Below are 17,625 nucleotides of genomic sequence, written 5' to 3'. Positions count from 1 at the left end.
TGCATTTTCTGCTATACTCACTTACCTGTTTACACTTCAATGTTCCCATTCGAGAACGGACTTATGAAAATTATATTTCGTATATGTGATTACTCATATAGCTTTGATTCTGTAAATAAAGTATAGAAGTATTTTTTTAAGTGAATCGCATGACTTGTGTATACATTGGTCGTTTATTATGCCTTTTCGAAATTGGTCATTTCCATCGCCTCTGTAGTAAGTAGGCGGTTTATTCGATATTTTCCCCTACACTCGCTCTCCATTAAAAAATGCTCATTTATTCAAAATATCAATACGAATCACATTGCTAAAATTAGTTTTTTGGTCAAGTTTATATTTGTTTCTCAAGCAATAGCAAATTTTTTGGCGTGTTCCCAGTGGGGAACATAGTTGAAAACGCATTTAAAATTTTTGTTCGGTTTTTCTTTTGTAATATCTCTTAGTTAGTTGTAAAATAAGTAGAATATGCAGAATAATAATAAAAATCAGTTAGCAAGTTAGCTCGGTCTTTAAAGGGTTAAAGCATATACAAAGAAGAAGCAAATATAACACTAAAGAAAATACGATAATTTTACAATTGTGTTTTTGAAAATCAAAATCCTCTGGTTGCCAGGATCGACATAGGCTTGGGGTGATTCAACTTAAATAACCCCTTTGACCTAATCAACACTCAATAGTAACTTTCCAAACGATGACATGGGGTTCAGCAGGATTCTTTTATCATATAATTTTTCTATAGAACCTCCACTTGATTGCACCTCTGCGAGATATGAGTTTCTTTGACTCACTTGAATTTACTTCAGAACATTTAAGTAGGTAGCATTTAATATTTGAAAAACAGGTCAGCAGCATTCTGAAAGACAACATAGATTTTTTTAACTCAAACCAGCTAGACTTAATTTAATACAGTGGCTCAACATTAAAACAACATTCATAAAGGTAAACCTCGAGATTCTTTTTTACTTAAGTCGAATAAAATATCAAAAAACATTTTTATAAAAACAAACCTAATTTAATATATAAAAACATCAAACTCCAATATTTAATGCAAGTTACCTAGTTACAAGGTGGTAAATATATTATTCAGCGGCCTGTATTCAAACTTGAAACGGCGTTTTCATCATTTCTACAATTTTTTGTCTCCCTCATAATTCGAAGGAAGCCTCTCGTAAAGAACAGGTCTTGGATCGACTCCAGATCCAACGTGAGGGAAACAGACTTTTATCTTCATTTGTCACGGATCTGCAAGGCCTAGGAAAATTGAGCTTTGAATTAATGAGATGTCCTCCGATAGAGCTTAAGTGCCGTATGTTAAAAAATCACGAGCATAATTGCCAGCCATATGATTACTCGGCAGTTGACGGAACATGAAATAAATCAGCAAGGCATTGAACATAATTTCTGAAATTCTCAATAGAAATTGAATACAGGCCTATAAAAAAACGATCACTATTTTCATATCTTTAATGGCTATAAATATTAACTTAAGTATTGGAAACTGATTTTAAGTTAAAAAACAAGAAGGAAATAAATTCATCGAACAGAGACGTTAATTTTGAAAAAAACATTTGATAAAACGAGATATGTTTTTAGCACCATTCAACCAACGTAACTTCCGCAACATTACCTGCTGTGAAAGTAAATGCAATGTATGGTAATCCTCTAATAGTAATAGAGCTCTAGTGTTTATGTTCATCCATGGTGAGCATACTCTCTGTATCAACATAATAGAAAATAATATTCATGATGCGCCAAGTTTCCTATGCTCACTACGACGATATTAGCGTACAGTCGGACATGGAGAAGCGATCCTATGACGAGTACCGCGTAGGTTGCAAAGACTATAATCCTTCGTGTCGCGAAACTCGAGGAATAAGTTGATGCGGCGGCATCAGCCGACTGCACTTCATGCATGAAAAGCGACTAATTGAATATGAAGCGCATGTTTTTCCGCGAGAAGCCACATCACTCTCTCAATCGAGGAATCACCAAACTGAATTTTTTCCGTGTAGAGGGAATAATGAGCGGATTGCATTGCGGCCTCATCTGTACAACACCGCAAAAGAGTACACAGACGCTTTAACGTTGAGAAAATTCTACGTGGGTTTCCTATACTCAATACCAAGCAAAAGAATGGAGACAACTTGTCGCGCTCAAAAGGCGTGCCTTCTAACTGAAATTGCAGTTCTCGCCAAATTTCGTAATCCAGAAGGCAATGGCACATTTAAAGCCATTGTCGCAAAAACTGTGCCCATGCATTACACTACCTGTTTCTACTCATACCGTCATTGTAAGCCCTTTTTTGCCCAAGATCAACACTTTTATATTTCGTCTTCCCTCATCGTATCAAATTTAAACCCTAGATCCCTAGCGTTCTCTTCAAAATCAACGAAAACTAATCCTATATTACAAATGAAAATTTGCGAACAAAATTTCTTATTAACTTATCATTAAGATATCGAATATAGAGAACTCTACGTTAAATATAGAAGTTTGTTTTCGCAATTTACGGTCCAGTTTCCATTGAGGGCGTTATAGACAGCAACCAAGGGTATGAGAAATCAAATCCTGAAAACAGATAAAGGGCGAAGGGAAAGGAAATGAAAAAGCAGATGAAAACCAGAGGGATCGGATCGTCCTTGAGGGAACTCGGATTAGAAAGGAACCGAAGGTATACATATAAAATATCATTGTGAAGAGCGAGGAAAAATACGCTGACTAAATAGGAGTGGAAATAGAACGTGAGGACGAAAAAAAAGTCGGAGATATCAACCAGGGAATAATCATTTATCCCCTGGGGTAGCAGAATTAAATCAACCCTTTCTGACAAGATTAGCATACAGTAGGACATGGAGATGCAATCCTTTGACGAATACCGCTTAGACTACAAAGACTATAATCCTTCGTGTCGCAACATTCGAGGAATAAGTTATTGTGGCGGGATCAGCCGACCGCACTTTACGCATCAAAAGCGACTAATTGAATATGAAGCTCATGTTTTTCCGCGAGAAGCCACATCACTCATAAATTGAATTCTCTCCGTGTTGAGGGACAAATGAGCGGATTGCATTGCGACTTCATCTGAATAACATCGCAAACGAGTACACAGAAGCTCCCACGTCGTGAAAATTCCACGTGGGTTGAAGTGAGCTGCGAGTGGCTAAGAAAACAAAGTAACTCTGAGTGAAATAAATGCTTAAGTAAGCGATGCACGCTCGCTAGGAACAATCCTCGGGAACGATTTGCACTTAATCCACGTTTGGCATGAATTAAGGAAGCTATCGAACGGCTGCACAGATGGGAATCTTGAGATGGACGGGAATACCAACACAAGGCGCGCGCAGAGTGTACCGCTTCAGCAACTCTCGGAAGAGACTGCTGGTAAGACAGGAATCATATACATTTCCTGACCTCATCCCAGGTATAGTTTTATTTTGCAGTGACATGACAACGTTAAGGCAATATGTGCACTGAAACGTATAGGACCTTCCACAGTGACCAAGTCCCACCATCATCTATACCTACAACATAGCAGTTTATAGACATGGAAGTATGTCCACAGTCAGAACGATTTGTGCACTCAACATGAAAACCTTAAGGCAATACGTGGACTGATACGAAGAGGATCTTCTAGAGTGACCGAGATCCACCATTATCTACATATATGTCAATCCATAGTCTATAGGCACTGAGGCATGTCCATAGTCAGTAAACTGTGCATTTTTCAACGCGTTTCTCTAGGTCTAACTACTATGTCCACCGTCAGTACGATATTTTGCATAAAAAATGACAACGTTAAGGCAATACATAGACTGCAAAGGAGAGGCCCTTCAATGGTGACCAAGGTCCGCCATCATCTGCATCTGTATAAATCACAGTTTATAGACACTGAGGTATGACTACAGTCAGTACGTTGAATGCTGCGCTGGATATAACTACTTTTTTATGGTGTAACTGGTGCACACCTATTTGTGTGGAGTGAGCATGAAAAAACGAGCCATTAATTCATTTTCTAACTAAAATAACCATATTTACCTGGCTAGAGTTAAAATTTTAAGTTCATGCTAGATGCCAAAAAAACATTGGTGAGTGTAATAATGATGCAACACTGGTGGCAGACCATAGACGGGCAATAAGAATGTCTTTATCTGAGGTCTTCAAAAGTCGGGAGCAGTTTCCTAGGATGTAGAAAATTTCAAGAGTTCTAGAAGAAAAGATACTGATTCCCAAACGATAAATGATGTATAAGGTGGGAATAAATGTCCGGAGCTGGTTACGTAAGGATTTCCCGTTGGACATCATACAGCCACCGTGACAAAAACTTGCTGTACTAGTAATAATTTCGTTTTTTTTCTTCAAGCACATTCAAGACCATTCGTTCCTTTAATACTATACACTTTTTTGACAATCATTTTCGACCAACCTGGGTGGTCTTAATTCCTGCCTTGCGGTATTTTATTTTAGCTTTCTGACTCAGAAAATAATTATTTTAGTTTTCGCCAGCTTTTTTTTCAAATTTCAGCCCCCATGTGCTACGCAAAGACGAAGGTAAAGCAAGGAAAACCAGTGGGAACTCTCACTCGAAAAGAATTGCAATCAGTGAGCTCCCTCTCGCATTGTTTTTTCACTTACCCGCAAGAGTTGAATATTTAAGACGCAAGGACCCGGAAGGATTCACGGTGAGAGCTGAAAAAAATATGAGCTGGGTGGACCTCGGTGGGAAAGAAGTAGTGGGTACGTCTACATTCTACGGTCTGAAGTTTAAGGCGTGAACGAGCTCAGAAAGGTCGACGCGCTGCACTCATTTAATCCCTTTTCTCACCGTGCAACGGGTTTTCCTCGCTCTCCGGACGAGGGTGAAGTGAAATAAAAAATTCTACTCGGTGCGCTCAAGGAATAGACGCTCAAAAGAACACTTTGCAATTCAGCCGCGCTAATTGCTTCGCCTGCCAGATGGGTGACAAAGCTTCCAGAACGCTCAAGGATCCTGTTGCCCAACCACCAGTAGTAGTGAAGCCTTCCCTCCCCCCCCCCCCGTTTTTGTCTGCGTGATTTAGATCCTGTAATAATAGGGCAGTTATGCCAAAGTAGCGGAGCCATGAGGCGAAAGAGGCGGTGCCGTTCCTCCGCCATTCTTTGTGGTCGCGCATCGCCACGCCAGGTTGAAAAACAGTGGCGTCAAGAATTTCGAGACCGTAACATTAACTCTAACCTGGCCCGGTGGGAAATTAGCCGCGTAATCTATTTTAGTGGCGGTTTCGGTTGCAAGGAGAGGGATCTTTCCGTGTCTTGTTCCGCGGCAAACGGACTTGAAAACAAATAATAATCGAGCGGGCTCCCGCGCTGACGGAGGAGACTTGAAAATCCCTTTGATGCCTTCGCCAATGAAACGAGAGGTTAGAGGCATTGTTTAAATGAAATTCCTGGCGGAGGGAATAGGTTTGCAATTTGTTTTATGGGCCCAAAAAAAATATCATGGATCGTAGCCAACTTTTATCGTTCTCGTATAGTCTTAAAGTTTTGTAAAGAGTTAAAAATAAGAAACTCCATCTTTTAATGGCAGTAATTTTTTTTGGGAGTTCAACCGGATAATCCCCTTAATCTCCATCGCTGCCGACGTCTCGTCGACGTCGGCCCTGTTGACGATGGAAAAGGATTTCATTGAAACGTCGGCAGCGATGGAGACTGAGGAGATTACCCGGATGAAATCCCGAGAAGAATTTACTACCACCATTCGCCAGAAAAAAGTGAAGTCCGACGTATAAATGTTTTATAGATTAATTTCTTGACACTGCTTTTATTAGCACCAAATCAATCCCCTTGAGAGAACTTATCCTTTCGAGACAACGTAACTGATCTTTTTTTAATATAAATGAATTACATTCCCAATACACTATATTGTTCCAGAGTATATTTAATTTTTAATGAACATTACAATTGGGAATTGGAATAAAAACGCATAGACAAATTATTAGTTAACAGTACAGTTATAACCTATCGTTCTAAATATTTGCTAATATTCATAGATTTTCAGCCATTTTTAAGTTCAAGAAAGACTGATGCACTGTTATATCGGTATATTTAATGCCGCGATGCATTTTCGATAGTAAATAAAGAATAAGTTATTTATATTGGAATCAGATCATAGCCAAACAGACAATTATTAAATTAAAAAAAAAAAAACATCCAGTTCAATCAATAAAACTTCTCGCTTCACCAAATTCTCCACATCCATACTATCTTAGAGTCGTTGACCAATTATATCTGTCACTCCTTTTTAAGGGAAACTGATTGCCACTTTATTTTCACATATTTTTCCTTGAACCCGGAGCGCCTCTTCAAACGCAAGCTTCGCTTCACCTTCCTTCATTAGCTTTCCTACTTCCTTTTCATCGGGTCAAATACCCTCGAGATTTTTCCAGTTTTTCTTTTTCGTCGGAGCTCTCGTGTCACCCTCTCAATAGGGCTAAGCCCCACTTTTTTATGAGCCTCCCCATGAGAAAGCGTCTCCTTTTCGAGTTCTTCGTTCGGCACGTGTTCCAAAAGAATCAAACCTTTTGCTGCTCCACTTCCGCCTAAAAGTCACCTACGAAGACCATCAAAACATTGTTTCCTTCTTGATTAAAGCTTTCGCGGCTTGTGATGATTAAAAAGTGACACACTAGTGCATGCCGCGAGGTAAAACGGATTTTGCCCCGAAGTTTCGAGACTAACTGTTGGTCACTTCTTCAAGGCAATTTCCTTCTTAAAGGGATTTCTTGAAGTTACTACCACTAGATCACGAAGCGTCGGGACAAAATCCGATATACCACGCTGCATACACCAGTGTTTCAGTGCTTTATTGTTCATTTTCACATCTAGCACTGCAAGATTCCCCCGTGTAATCTAAAAGGTGTAGTGGAATATGAGGCCGTAAGTCCAAGTAAATTATTTTGATGGTGATAACTAAACTAGATCTTAAGAAAAAAGAAAGGTGGAGTTATAGCTAATACACACGGGAAAAAAGATTTGTTAAAAACAATGAAACTGTTATGATGGAGAGTAGTTTTGTTAAATATGCTTGAGCTTAGATGCAAAAAAAGTAGCACTTGATTTATTTTATCAAACGTTCTTGATAAATTTTATCGAATATTTAGATATTTCATTATTTTATTTTCCATTTGAATATTTAACTATTTTAGAAGATGTGACGAGATGAATTGAAAATACAAATAAATAAGGTAATATTAATGTCCGTGATTTGCGACTGCAATAGAAAAATGTAATATGCAAGATTTTGCACTTGCTTCATTCCTCTTTTTTCTCCAGAGTAAGTGCTTCAAAAATGCCAAGACTCAATTGAACTATTAGTGTTACGCATCCATCTCTCAGAGAATCGACACCTTGAGGTCTGCTAACACTAAATCCGTGCCCAGGTAGGGTATCACCACTCTTGTGCCCACCAGGGACGATTTGCGACTGCACTAGAAAAATGTAGTATGCAAGATTTTGCACTTGAATAATTCCTCTTTTTCTCGTTGTTGAACTTAAAGTATTACGCAACCTTCTCTCAGAGAATCGACACCTTGAGGTCCGTTCCCGGGTAGGATATCACCACTCTTGTGCCCACCAAGGACAATACAAAAGGTTTTCAAATCCACTGACACCTATACAGGAAAGGGTTAACTCCATTCTCGCCCTCCAACCTCCCTTTTGTCTCCTTTTGCCGCTCGCCCTGTTCCGCACAATCGTTCACCCTGCCCCTATCACCTCCTCTCCCTCACGCATTTAACCCCAAAACGCACCACCTCCGTTTTGGCCCTCAATTCCATCATACCTGCGCACACACCCGCCTGATAGTCGACGAATACGCTTTCCATCGCAGGCTTTTGTCCGCACCGAAATTTCACACTCGACCCGCCCATCCACTATCGACGCTTCGTCACCTCATCGGCAAGGAAAAGGGGGAGGCCGCCTTATCGACACATTCACTGGTAGCAACCCCAGCCGACTACCTCACACCGCGGAGCCTGTATATATTGACTGGGACCGGGTCCGTGTACCATTCCATCTAAGCAATATCTACATCTACATACTAACTCGCTAGCCGCTAGAAAGGCATACGTCGGGGTTTGTTAGTCTAACTATGTTCGGACACCAGGCGTTCAAATATAAAAAGGATGTGATCAAACAAAATTACGGAAAAAATTTATTGAAGTCCTTCAAGGTCCGGGGGAAATACGAATTCCCATATCTACCAGTTTTGAAAAAAATATCTCTCTTAAGTAGTTGCTTCTGCCGGACCTGAAAATATAGTGGTGATCAAAGATGATGCTCTCCGTGTTGCTCTTAAAGATATCTATTCTCAATTGCTCAAGAAATCAAGGCCTAGCGCGCATAATTTTAATATCCAATTGCAATACAGTCCTCAAAAAAGTTAACGGCTTTGCACAGTGAAGGATTCATAAACTTTAATAGTTTATTTCACAAAACTCAGTTCTCATGTTTGTATAAGTAGTGGTGGGAGGGGTTATATCAACAGTTTTCGTTGCCAACTATGATATTATTCCAATCCGAAATTTCTATGCTTATCCAATATTGACGCCCCGTCACTTTATCGGTGAGCAAACGGATAGGCTACCTTATCGACACATTCACTGGTAGCAACCCCAGCGTACTAACCCCAAACCGCGAAGCGTGAATATCTTGACTAGGGCCGCCTCCATGTGCCTTTCCCTCCCAGCAATATCCGATACTGGTAAAGTCCTCACAAAAGTTTACAGCGTTACATACTGGAGGATTTTGGAACGATAAGAGACTATTTCCTAAAACTTGATTCTCATGTGCGTTTAGGCAGCTGAATTTCCTACGTATAAATGGTTCAAAAGCGAGTCATTATTACTAAAACAGAAACATAAAAAAAAAAAAAAAGAAAAACTCACACGACCCGTGTTAGTTTTTCTTTTCATGTGTTCGCGTTTCTGTTTTAGTGATGGTTATTCGCTTTTGAACCATTAATATTATGCTCTACATGCATCATTTTCCCACCTAATAGTGTGTTTGTGTATACATACATATACATTCCGCGCAGAAATTTTCGCACCTATTCGCTTTCAACGCCTCGGCACCTCATCGGTATGCAAAGTTGGAGGCTACCTTATCGACAAGGCTCTTATAACAACCTCAGCAAGCTTGTATTACACCGCAGTGAGCAGCAAGAATATCTAAAAATAGATCCGGCTTCATATAGCTATCCCTTCCACCAATATCCGACACTGATACAGTCTTAGCGAACGCTGGTGGCACTACGAGGATAAGTTAAGGACTAGAAGAATCTATTTTCTGAAAATCCGTACTCATAGGTGAATGAGCTGTACCGGCGGGGCAATGTTTATGATTTTCGTTGACAGCTATGATATTAGTCAGGTTTTTTTGATAAATCTGGATGCCCCATAAAGGGTGTTGCGAATTACTTCATTGTGTTTTGCTCACCAAATCACCTATAAAATTTACCTCATAGAAACAACCGTTTCTTGACATCGCCCAGCACCAAAACCAATCAATGTCTACTTTACCAAAGTCTACACTCAGGCAGGGAAACATCGAAATCAGAGAAAAACAAATATATCACTTTTGGCAAAAATTTAGGCCGTATTTATATGTCATTCTTTCCCGGAAAAATCCAATTAAGATACTTTTCTTACCGGTCCTATAGTAATATTTGCTGAGAAAAGAAAACACTCCTTATATACGCGTAATATCAGCGTAAATCAATGACTTCTATTTTTGTCATTTCCTTATCTTGAGTATCAAACCAATGCTATCAATCAAAATCAAAGATTTTAAGTTTGCATTATACCTCGGCCGTCAAGACACCATTACCACTCAGCCAAAACCAGGGGATGGGGTTGGTGTGGTGGCTAGAGTGATGGCTTCCTACCCTGTGGGCTCGGGTTCAAATCCCGGCGGAGGCAGAGAATTTTCGGAGACTGCCCGATTCCTGCTTGAGTGTTGTGTGGAGAACTTTTCAACTCGTCTGTCGGATGGGACGTAAAGCCGTGGTCCCTTTGGCGCCTTTCGTTAAGAGTAGGCTAATGCCGACGCCGGGTTTCTCTCCACCCTTCCTTACCTACCTTCCCTCATGGCGCAAATAACCTAAGCTGTCGGTCACCTCCTCCAAATGCCATTTCATACCATACCAAAACCAGTTCCAATACTTTGATTACAATTTCTCTATCAACAATCATTTGATGCATACAAGGTGTTTTTTGGTACGTAGTATCAGTGCAAATCGATGCCTATATTTTTACTTTAGCCAACTTCCTAATCAGATTAAAAAATAAATTGAAGTTTTTTTTATTTCATGCACCATTTAATATTAGTTTCTAAAGCATTTTTTTCGTCAAACTTTTTGGTGGAATAAAATTTTAGAATCAAATTTCAGAACCTTGAGTAATTCTGAATATAAAGTTCCAAACAACGACCGCATCTCGATTTTTCTGAAGTCCTTCCGGAAGAGACTGTTTGCTCCAAAAACTATTCTTGCAGTTCTTAATAATTCATTTCATCAAAAATAGAAATTGTTTAAGAGGCCTTACATATTAACTACTTTTGGATGTCTACGATGGAGGTAATCTACAATACATGGAATGTTTCCCTCATATTTATTCAAAGCAGTTTGTAATATTAAATGAAAGAGACGCGTAATATATTTGATTAGAGATGAAGAGAAGAGTATAAAACCGGTGAAAAACTGAAGAGCAAGCTCACCTAATTGATGAAAATATTTCGGATTTAAAAAAAGCCAGCATTATTAATAACCAATCCGAATTTTCGTGAAGCCAAATTAAATGATGAGAACCATGGTGTGGACTTAGCACTAGACATTCAACTTACAAGTGAGACTTCGTATGATAAACAGCGGACTCCTTAATTATAAATGGTCATTATGAAACTGGTTTGACAGCAAGCTGTATCCAAAGCCGTCCAAACAACCCTCTTTTCCTTATTAACGGCAGAAATAACGCCGATTAAATATTGCTTTTATAGCTTGAGGAGAGGGTTGGAACATTGAGGGGCGGAAAATTTCGGAAAAATTAAGGTGACTCAGCAAGAATAAAATAAGCGTGAAGGAAAATAAAAATTGCGCTAGGAGAACACGAGTCTAAAAATGGATGAGGGCTATGAGGCCGTCCATAAATAACGCCAAGCTATATTATTTTTAATTTTAGACTCTCTATCCGCGCCCCAACTCTCCCTTGTCACAGCATTTGACAAATTCCCTTACCCCAAAATATGACGCCACAGAAACCGCCCGCTCCCCCATCCTAGCGAAGCATCCGAGGAAAAGGAAGAAAAAACTGCGAGGCAATGCCCTTCTTATTTTCGGTTCCCCCACTTCGAGGTGACCCTGTCTCCTCCGGCTTGACCAATGAACCGTAAAAGAGGACATTTTAGGACATACCAAGTTTGCCATAAGAATAATCAGAAAAAATAGTTTCTCGGCCATAAATAGATACACGAGGTGGTAATGAAAAAGGTGTCTTCGTTCACGACAACTACTGTCAAGAATATTTTCAATGAAAACTGCCTCTTTGTCGTAAATATTGCCCAAAATTATGTGAGATCAACACGTTGGCTAATTTTAATTAAGTTCTTCTTTATCCCTATGCCCAAAGCTAATTTGACTATGTGCAAATGGAGTTTCCTGTAAAATGGACGGAAATTGTATAATATCCTACCTAAATATCAAAGCTGCCATCTCAACAATCAGAAAAAGCCGTTTCCTGGCCATTAATAGCCACAGGAGTAGGTTATTAACTCGGTTTCTTCCTTCATGATAAGAACTGTCAAGAATGTTTTTAATAAAAACTTCTTTTTTGTCGTAAATACAGACCAAGATTATATGGAATCAAGAAGTTGATTAATTTTCGTAGGGGTTTCTGTATACCTAGGATCAGTGGCGGATCTATGTGGGGTGGGCTAAGGGGGACCTCCTTGAATGGCCCCTCCTTGAATATCCAATTTACACTAGATAAAATGGTAATTTTGTTCGGAACCGCAATACTGCTCGGAGGTTAACCCCTACTTACAAAGCCCCCTTATCCCTATCCTGGATCCGCCTCTGCCTACGACCAAACCTAATTTAACTATGCACAAGAGGATATTCTTGCGCATGAGATCAAAATTGGATAATACCTTATCTAATACATATAAAGAAAGTCATTGTTTTGGTAAATACATAATATAGATAAAAAAAATGGATAATAACTTTTGATGGTATTGAAACGTTATTGTAAAGGGTCTGAATATTGCGTAACGTCACCTATGTTATACACACTATGTTGTAATACATTTTACAGTCGCTACAGTTTTAAATGTATTTCGACGCAAAATAGTCATTTCAGGATTTTTCTTTCGTTAGTAAGAATATTGTTTTTCAATTCCGCATTTAAAAACTTTCAATTATAAGTAGTTAAAAATATGAAAGTAAGATTAACCGCAAATATTTCAACGAAATTAATTTCAGCGCCGCTGTGCGCGACGTTTTGCACGTTTTAGTCTCCAGGAACCGTGCTGATTCCTTTGCGCAATCGATGGGTAAAAAGCAGCAATGCGGAAAAGAAATCTTTGCTAACATTTTCAGTTTTGTCACACGAGACAACCACTGTTCCGCAATTCTTTATCAAATCAGAAATTAAATTAAGGGCACTCAAAAACTAGCAGGTTGCGTTCTTGCCTCCTACTTTTTCACCACAATCATTATCTTATAATGCACCTTGGAATTATTTTTATTCAATACAACAACAAGTCTTCGGCGAAAAATGTTTTAGGTAGATATTTCATCACCATTCTAAGCAGTAAAAATAGATTAATAATCTATAATAGATGTGTCTCAGAGAAATTTAAATGAAAAAATAATTATTTTTATTATTAATAGGGAGGATATGTGGGCAAAATCAATTACCTAACTCAAAATAAAATTACAAAGACTACTATTTCACTTCTCACATGCGACAACAGCCGAATATAAATGACTTGATTCACTTTTCGCCGCACTTAACGATAAAGTTCAATTTGTAACAGTAAATGGCCCTAACTTATACAAGTGAGGAAACAACGTACTCTATTATTATACCTAGTGAGGAAGAGGAGGACATATCTTGGAAATTTCGTAAAAATGGTATCGAATACAGTGCAATGATTTTTTCGTTATTTTGCTTTAAAACTTATGAACCTTCTTGTTACACTTTTTAATACCTTTATTCATTTATTTTCTTGTGCTGTAATAGTATTGTAAAATATCTAATATGTCTGGTAGGACCAAGATAATAAACGCACTGAATTGAATCGAACATACTTAACGAAATGATATCATATTGATTGCCTCCCAGCAATAATCCCCATTCATGATTAACTATGTATTCAGCGGCGTAAGGCCTGCGTCGTGACGATAAGAATACATTGAAAACCTTCCGGTCTACAGCGGGCGTGGCCGCAAATTCCTATCGACGGCAATGAGCCCCTCAGCAGCTCAAGCGAGGGACAATGCCCTCTCCGCATCAGCTTATCCCTGCTCCTCTCCTTAAGCTGCTCCGACAACACCTTCGCTTTCGACGCGACGAGAGTCCCCAAAGGCCCCATTCGATTCACCACGCCCGACCCCACCCCGGGGATCTCTCTTCGCGCCAAAACATCCCGCCTCTCTCGGGAGTTTCCCGCCGTGCCGCTTCGAACAGCGCCACCGCCCGCCACCGACACAACAATTCCGAACCCATCTCTGCCGTCACCCGTTCGTCAAATCCGCACGAGCAACGCGCGTTTGCGCTCCCCGCAGAATCCATAATGTGACGACTAAACACTCTCAGAATGAACTATTTCTCCCGATGCGTGGGAATGAAGAGCAGGCGGGAAACTCGAGGAGGGACCTTCTTTTCCTTGAGAGCATTGTCAGACCCCTTCGCTCGAAGTCACACATTCTGCATACTGGAGGAGCAAACACGACACTTTTGGAAGGAGGAGGCGAGAAATCCTCTACGCACGCCCTTGCCAACAGTATATAGGATTTGAAACGGTGACAGCACGATTCAAAATAAATACTTTCGGGTAAGCAATATTTAAAAACGTTTTGGTATCGCATATGGTACCCATCGAGGTTATTGAGCGAAATTTGAGTGTACGGAAAGTTGATAATTCAATCAATATATTTTTTTAATTACTTACTTTTTTCCAGCAACTTGATCCAATAGATGCGCCATTTACTTCAAGCACAGCATTGCTATATTCTGGTCACACAATCATTCCGGGGTAGAACTCGTTTTATGTATATTAAGATTAAATTAAAACGAACCTGAGCGGTTTTTGTTTAAACGAATATGCAAACTGAAAATATATAAAACGAAATTATCAACATTGTTCGTAAGCTAATACAAGCATCGCCACGAGAATCTGCTTGGAAATGCGGATTTAAATTTGCAATTTCCAGAAATATAGTAAATATCAAAATGCCGTTTTAGTGGTCGTCAGTCGATAAAGTAAAAATTTGAACATGATATTTTCAAATTTTTACCTACATCTACATACTACCCCGTAAGATGCCTAAAAGGTAGGACACTAACCGTCTACTTATAAAGAGCAAATGCTCAAACATACTACGACTAGCATTTATTTAAATCCTTTATGGGTCAGGGGAAAAACCGATTTCTACATCTTTCCTATATCTTTCAATTCGGAAAAAAATTCTCTCTTAATTTGTTGCTTCTGCCGGACCTGGAAATATAGTGTGGCTCTAAGATGATGTTCTCCGTATCGCTTCTAAATATAACTATTTTTAATTTTTCCAGCAATGTACGCCTAGCGCGCAGCGTGCGAGTCTCTAGCGGCTCCCAGCCTAATTTGCCGAACAGCTGGGTAACGCTGTCTGTACGCCCGTAGCAGTTTTCGATGAAACGTGCAGCTTTCCTTTGATTTTTATTCAGTTCACGGATTAAGTCTTTCTGCACCGGATCTTATACGCTCACTGCATATTTAAGGTGTGATAATATGAGTGCGAAATAGCACTTTTCTTTTAATTTCTCATCCGAAAATATTCCCACAATACGCTTGACGAATCCTAACTTCTTACGGTCTATTCCGCAAATATTCCTGATGTCTGTTTCCCATGAGAGGTTCAAAGTTAATCTAACTTCCAGGTACTTCACTTTAATTGTTACCTTTATGTTGATACCATCCACAGCATAAAAATGATTCAAGTTGGACTTCAACTCCGCAAAAAATATACTGCCGTGAATTTGCTCTTATTAAGCTCGAGTCCCCACTCTTGGCTCCACAAATGAACGTTGTTTAAATCCAATGATAGAATTTCAAAGTCAGAGTGATCACTAACTTTACGATAGATGACAGCGTCTTCAGCAAATAAACGTATTTTCCCGCTACTTCGGGAGCAGAGGGCATTAAATATTTAAATCATGAAAATTAATACAGATTTTATACGATTTTTGATAGCTAAGAATCATACGGATAGTAACTATTAAAATATACAACATGAACAACCTTCCGCCCGAAAATTTGATCTGACTCGGACATACAATGCACTGACCATTTATATAATATCAAACTTTCAACTTTAGGAGATAAAGGATAAGCATGTTCTTCCTTATTTTACCCTCTCCGAAGTATGCCTCCATTGCAAATAATCTTCCTTGAAAAATATTCCAACGATGGCTTTGGTATGAGTGATTCGTAGTTTTTATATTGGTGATCGACGGGGAAGGAAATTTCGAAGAAAATTCTCCAACTGAACCACTAAACGGAAACTAATATTTGAAACCAAAGAATGACAGAACAAGATATTTTGCTAAACCCAGAAAATAGAGGAATAACAAATCTGTGTCGGCAGTAAAATATTCCAGATAGACACCATAAATAAGGTAGATGCCACTTACAAACGAATTTCAAATGAAATTCATTCATATCTCGGACAAAATTGATTATGGAGAATATAAATACTGTGGATCATATTTGTTTTCCTGGTAGCACCCGCTGCACGGCTCACTGCTAACCAAAAATGTTACACGAGGAAACAGTCTCCAGCAGAGTTTATTCAGTTTAAATCGCCAATCGTGCATCATTTCCACGTTTATAATTAAGATATGGAAAGCACAAAAATAATGAGTGGCGAAAGAATCCGAACGTTAAAGGAAATGTTTTTTTTTTATAACAAGGAAAAGAAAGATATGGGCGTCATAAAATAACTTGAATAAAATCTGGAGATGGGAGGGATATTTTTTATATCACTAGGAAGTAACTAACGTTCCGGCTCTTTAAAATAACAGGAAAAGTCCAAGTCGGAGAGTCAGGTTCCATTTATAGCAACGTAAGTTGACTTAACTTCGTGCCTCAGAGGAGTTAATAAGTTGAGTAGAGCTTCTACTGTCTAACAACATTGTAAAGGGGCATAACTCCAATTGGAATATTTATAAGCTGAGAAAATAAGTAACATCTTTCAATAGCCAGTGGCAAGGAAAAAAGTAATTTCTATCTACAATTATGAAAAAAATTCTTTTAAATAGAATTCCCAATCGGTAAACAGTCTATGCTACATTGGTAGAATATTTCACCAATATACTTGGATGGTTTAATGTAAAATTGAGCCAATTTCATAGGCTTTGAACAAGGATTGAGATAATTTTCGAGGAAAACTAAGGTGATTGATAAATTACTTTTAAATAAATGCTATTTTACGCTGGAGTATCAAATTCACTTGAGGAAACACTAGATGGAGCCAGAAAAAATTATGAATATTATTCCTGATAGGTTACGTTTACACCACCACGGCATAATCTGATGGAGAAATGCAAGGGCTTCAAAGCTTCCTCGTTCTGACAACCTTTTCTCATCCATTAAGTCATCTCTTTACAAATCAATCGCTGTTTGTGGGCTACCATGAACACATCAACACTATTATACATGCTACCCTCATAAACTTTACTCCAGCCCTCAAGGGTATTGAGTGGCTGTAGATGAAATTAATTTTAAACCTGACGAATCGAATCACTGAGTCAGGGCATGAATAAAGCGAAGCCAACGCGAAATAACCCGTTCGAATACCACGCCGGTTGTATTTGTGCACACGTGCCTCGGTTAGGAGTGCCACTTATCCCGTCCTGAGGGGAAAATGACAGCTTTGATGAGACAAGCGAACGCCTTTCCGCGACAGGCATTCCGGTATACGGTTCACCCGAAAATTGGTCTTTCGGTGTGTTTCCTACCGTGGAACGACGTGGATGGCATACACTGCGAGAGAAACGACGATATTTTTCATAGAAAATTCCCTCACTTCCTAAAGCAACGAGGACATATGACGAAATCACAAAATCCCACGCTTCTGTTTTAGGATGCGAGATTTTGCACCACCCTCCCACCCTTCCAACGCAAATTATGTGCTATTCTTTTCGCACAGCCGACTTGTTTTGGCATTCTAGAGATATGTATATGTTGGGGAAGAACCCTGCATCGTAAGGCGCCAATATCAATGGAATTTCAACGTCAGAGCGACGACGAATATCAAAAGCGTCAGGCATTTAGAAGGAGAGCGTTCCTCTAAGGCTTCGACGCCCCGAACGCGATAGTAATGCGTTTCAGTTG

General features: G+C 39.2%; 1 protein-coding gene across 2 annotated transcripts in view; it reads right to left on the bottom strand.

The window, feature by feature from the left end:
- LOC124159039 (cardioacceleratory peptide receptor-like) overlaps positions 1 to 17,625 on the bottom strand; it is a 472,873-nt gene that overhangs the window by 280,667 nt on the left and 174,581 nt on the right. The window lies entirely within an intron of this gene.

Source organism: Ischnura elegans, chromosome 5 (genome assembly GCF_921293095.1).
Source record: "Ischnura elegans chromosome 5, ioIscEleg1.1, whole genome shotgun sequence".
NCBI classification, from domain to species: Eukaryota; Metazoa; Arthropoda; class Insecta; order Odonata; family Coenagrionidae; genus Ischnura; species Ischnura elegans.
Note: the sequence above shows the minus strand (reverse complement) of the source record. Positions and strands in the feature narration are given on the sequence as shown.